Below are 5,318 nucleotides of genomic sequence, written 5' to 3' on the forward strand. Positions count from 1 at the left end.
CTAGCAGAGCTACCGAAGGAGGCGCTACAGCAGGTTAACTGGACACGATCCGGCACAGCGGCAGCAGCCTGGAGCTTACACTTCATTATGGGCCTTGCTCACTGACAGCCTCATTTCCTGATCAGGCTTCTACTTTTGGTGATTTTCTACGGCTTAATGTTCAGGATTCACTGACTGCTTTACACCTCCACTAATCCCTCTCCCTAGTGGGGAAGTCGCTTAGGGAAGCTGACACATGACACCAAGCTTTATGCGCAGTGTCAGTGAGGCTGTGTATGTCTGCCTCCTCCTCTCCGGTAGCCTAAGGAAATGCACCAGAAATGAACAAAGACCCTTTTCCATGCCTGGACAGTGAATGATGTCAGCCCATCTCCTTACAGGTAGCAGACATAACTGACAAGACAGGAGGACGGACACACACACACACAACATCTGAGTGATACCTACTGTATACCATCCTATCACCTCCAGGTCTGAGTATTCAAAACCTCTTTATGATGGATAATTCTTTTCATTAATAATAAACCATCTAACATCTGTGAGGCTTTAAAGTTTAGTGTTCCTTTGTATACATGAGCTCTTTATGTAGCTGAGACTCTATAATGTCAATAAACTTTAAAAAAAAAAAAATCAGTCCTTAAAATATTCCGAATCGGCCAGAGGCCACAAGAAACCATTACTGGACAATCATGGTCACTGGCACAACCCACACCCAGCTCTCGGCCCAAGGAGGGGTCTCCAGGATACAAGGAACATCTCTCTTCTGAGAGAACATACTTGGATGAAACAAGTCAAATATTTGGAATTTTCACTTAACATTTATTTCACAAGTTTCTCAAGTGCTAAGCAATACTGAGAGGTAATCATTTTGATGTACTCTTTAATCAATAAACATTAAACAACAAAAACAAACATTAAACAAGTCTGCTCAAAACACCCAAGTCCTACAAATGTGCCCCTATGGAAAATATGACAAGAAAAAATAACAAAATAAGTAACCTCTTGAAGGTCAGGCAGAAAGGTGTTTAGTGATCCAAAGTCAGACAAGAAAACAGGTCTTTCAGCAGATGAACAAATAGTTTCCTCTGCAAGTGACACATTCTGGGATACTTGCACTGCCAAACATAACTCGTAAAGACAACTACCTGGGAACTAAACTAATGGAAAAAACCCAAGCTGGCAACCAGAAGCCCAGTTCTGACCCCCAAGACAGTCTTATGGCTGTGTGACCCTACCAAAATGATGGCCAGGTCTGGTACCCTTTCTTCATCAGGAAAAGAAATACCCCTCACTGCCCACACCACTCAGAAATGTTTTAAGGACAAAAAAAATGAGAGGTGAAAAGGCTTTGGAATGTATCCTCCATAAACACAAGTCATCATTATTATTAGCTCAAAGACGACCGGGACAACAGGATTACAGAATAGCAGAGGTGAGTGGGAGCTTAGAGGTGAGATGATCCAGTTCTTACTCTGGGTCCAGGCCTCTGAAGCTGTCCCCCTGTGTGTTTTCTGGGAAAAAGTCCATAGTTGTTATCAGTTTGTCAAAAAGTTAAGAACCTCGCCAGAACCGGTTTGGCTCAGTGGATGGAGCGTCGGCCTGTGGACTCAAGGGTCCCGGGTTCGATTCCGGTCAAGGGCATGTACCTTGGTTGCGGGCACATCCCCGGTGGGGGGCATGCAGGAGGCATCTGATCGATTTTTCTGTTTCTGGCTCTCTATCCCTCTCCCTTCCTCTTTGTAAAAAATCAATAAAATATATTTAAAAAAAAAAAAAAGTTAAGAACCTGTAAGCCCCTGATTTTACAAATGAAAACTGAGACCCAAGAGAATGTGACTTTCCTAGGCCTCAGGGTTAGTGCGGGAAAGGCTGGACCCGCCCAGGGCTTCCAGTCTCCACCCGTGCCCCTCCCACTCTCCCATTCCACAGGTCTAGGAAGGAAAACGGTCACATAAACCTCATATAGCCACAGAGTGTTACACAAACCACTGAATAGGTGCTTTCTAAAGTTACTGCAAAGTTTCTTTTTTTTGAAGTTCTACTAGATTTATTGAAAGAGTATACTACTCTTCCTTCCATTAAAAAATAATAATCTTATAACAGAAAATTTACAGAATACAGAAGTACCCAAGCCCATGTAGATTAACAAAATAATTACAATAATTTTATTCATCTTTCCACTGGTTTTCCTTCTAAGCATTATTTTTTCAATATATTTTTATTGATTTCAGAGAGGGAGAGGGAGATAGAAACATCAATCATGAGAGAAAATCATCAATCGGCTGCCTCCTGCACGCCCCCTACTGGGGATCAAGCTGAAATCCGGGCATGTGCCCTGACCAGAAATCAAACCCTGACCTCCTGGTTCAGAGGCCAAAGCTCAACCACTGATGGACACCGGCCTGGCTCTTTCTAAGCATCATAACAATAATATATATTATTATATAATGTTGAAACATGCTTTCTACCTAAAAATATAATAAAGTTTATTTTATTTTTCAATTACAGTTGACATTCAATATTATTTTATACTAGAGGCCCGGGGCACGAAATTCGTGCACCAGTGGGGTCCCTCTGCCTGGCCTGCGGAATCGGGGCCAAACCCGGCTCCCCAACATCCCCTGAGGGTCCTGGATTGTGAGAGGGTGCAGGCCAGGCCAAGGGACCCCACCAGTGCACGATCGGGGCCAGGGAGGGGCACAGGAGGTTGGCCAGCCTGGGAGGGACCATGGAAGGGCTCCATGGTATGTCCGGCCCATCTCCAGTCCCGATTGGCCAGACCCCAGCAGCAAGCTAACCTACTGATCAGAGCATCTGCCCCCTGGTGGTCAGTGCATGTCATACCAAGCGGTTGAGCAGCCTTAGCATATCATTAGCATATTACCCTTTGATTGGTTGAATGGATGACCGGACACTTAGCATATTAGGCCTTTATTATATAGGATTACCCTGGCCGGGTTGCTCAGTTGGTTAGAGCATCATCCCAATACACTGGTCTCTGGTCAGGGCACATACAAGAATAAGTGGAACTATAAATTTATGTTTTTCTCCCCACCCCAATTCCCTTCCTTTCCTCTCTAAAATAAATAAATAAATAAATAAATAATCAATCAAAGTGAGTATTTTATATTAGTTTCAGGTTGTAACAGTTTCTATCATTTTCCTTCTTAAGGATTCTTTCTGAGGTTTTTGCTAGTTGAGTCTGTACTTTATTCATTTCCATATTCTCATTCTGTCTAGTTCAGTGCCTGGAGACAAACACTCAGATGAACTTTTAATATTGAAAATTTTAACACATTAAGTTTATACAATGTTACATGTCAAATACTTTTCAATTATTATATTTTTTTGTTAATCCTCACCCAAGGATATTTTTCCCATTGATTTTTAGAGAGAGTGGAAGGGAGGAAGAGAGAGAGAAACATCGATGTGAGAGAGATACATCAATTGCTTGCTTCCCGTGAGCGCCCCAGTTAGGGCTGGGGATCCAGCCCTCAAATGAGATACGTGCCCCTTAGACCAGAATCAAACCCACGACCCTTCAGTCCTCAGGCCAATGCTCTATCCACTGAGCCAAACCAAGTGGGGCTCAATTTCTTAAAAAAATATATATGTTTTTATTGATTTTAGAGAGAGGAAGGGAAAGGGAAAGATAGCAACATTGATGAAACATGAACATCGATCAGTTACCTCCTGCACAACCCCTGCTGGGGATCGAGACCACAACCTGGACATGAGCCCTGACCAGGAATCGAACTGGGACCTCCTGGTGTGCAACCACTGAGCCACACTGACTGGGCTACTTTTCAATTTTTAAAAACAAAGATTTTATTCTAGGAAACAAAATAAAAAGACTACATGGTGCTCTCTGTTCTATTAAGCAAACATAAATGTGCAATTATGGGAATAAATACAAGTCATTACATAATTAAAGGAGATTTTTGTTCTTAAGTGTTTTTTATCAAAATACCAAAAAACTTATGCTCCCAAATGGCAACTGCTCTTCAAATAGTTACCTTTGGAACTACACATATGCCAAGAATGCTGCACTGCACAGAATACTTTGAGACGACTTCTTTTTAGTCTGTCTCCAATCACCAGAGCCTCATTACCTGAAGGAATTCCTTAGTACCAGTAATAAATACTAAAGAAATTCCTACAAAGCCATCCCAGGGACCACCACGGGGGCCAATCAGGAGACAGGTTTCGGGCACTGATGGTGCTTTCAGGTGTGTGAAGGATCACTGCCAAGGCCAGAAAGAAAGGTAGCTACCTGTGGAATGTAAACTGACGTCATAGCTAAGGCATTGCTGCCTTCAGGTATGCAGCTGCAGTTCCAAACAATCTAATTGGAAAAAAACCGAACCAGCACTATCACTCATGTGAAGGTGGTCATTACCCCCATAATCGACAGGGCAGCCTCCACAAAGCCACCCTCACTATCTGATGGCAGATAAGGCAGGCCCCAGTGAGCTGGGAGTTCATGTGAGGGTGGCCAGGGAGCATTTGGTGAATGCTAGCAGGATCTCCAAACACCAGGTGCCATTACTATTATCATTAAGGAATCTATGCAATCTTGTTGATATCCCATAACAGCCTGCAACTACAGATGACCCCATGAGAAGCAGGAAGCCTAAACATCTTGCTTCTTAACTCAGTCTGGACGGAATTTGAAGTGAATAGAAAAGAAACAAAAAGATTAAGGACAAAGGAACCTCAGATCCCACCCAAAAACTGGCCGGGCCATCAGAGATCTGGACTTGGCGTCCAGGACTAGGGAAAGCCAACTTTATTTCCCAGCAGGAGAATGTGTTCAAAACCCAGATATTGTTTACAAATGCATATGCTTAGATTATCTCAATATTATGACCTCTTATACATTTGAGACTAAAAGTAATGAAGTTCCAGTTCCCAACCAGCATGAGCGGAGAATGCCATTTCCATTCAAATGAGCGTTTATTCCCCTCGGAAAAAGTGAATAGCGTGCAGATCTAATCAACTCTGTTACTTTCCCGAGTAATAAATATCACCGGCCTAATGGCCAGTTTCTTAAAGCTTCCAGACCACTGCCCAGAGAAAAACACACCGCGGGAAAGTGCGTTTCTGCCGCAGCGGCCTCACAGCTCGGCTAGCACAGCCTCGCCAAGGAGCCTGCCGAACGCCAACCTTCCCGGGAGCGGCACCCGGAGGAGCGTTTCCCGCGCGAGTGCGGAGAAACCCAAGTTGCCATGCCCGCCGCCACCCGCGTCGGTGCCTCTGCAGGGAGGCTGCAGGCAGGCAGGCGCGTGGTCAAGGGGAACAAGAGCGTTTGGGGCAAG

General features: G+C 44.1%; 1 long non-coding RNA gene across 1 annotated transcript; it reads right to left on the minus strand.

Annotated features, from left to right (window-relative positions):
- Positions 1-863: 863 nt before the first annotated feature.
- On the minus strand, positions 864-2,178 carry LOC106725125. The gene is made up of 2 exons (XR_001360992.1): positions 1,787-2,178; positions 864-1,559 (listed from the first exon to the last, which is right to left on the minus strand). It is a non-coding gene; the product is annotated as an uncharacterized LOC106725125 (long non-coding RNA).
- Positions 2,179-5,318: the final 3,140 nt, after the last annotated feature.

The sequence above is a fragment of the Myotis brandtii genome, unplaced genomic scaffold, assembly GCF_000412655.1.
Source record: "Myotis brandtii unplaced genomic scaffold, ASM41265v1 scaffold138, whole genome shotgun sequence".
In the NCBI taxonomy this organism is placed as follows: domain Eukaryota; kingdom Metazoa; phylum Chordata; class Mammalia; order Chiroptera; family Vespertilionidae; genus Myotis; species Myotis brandtii.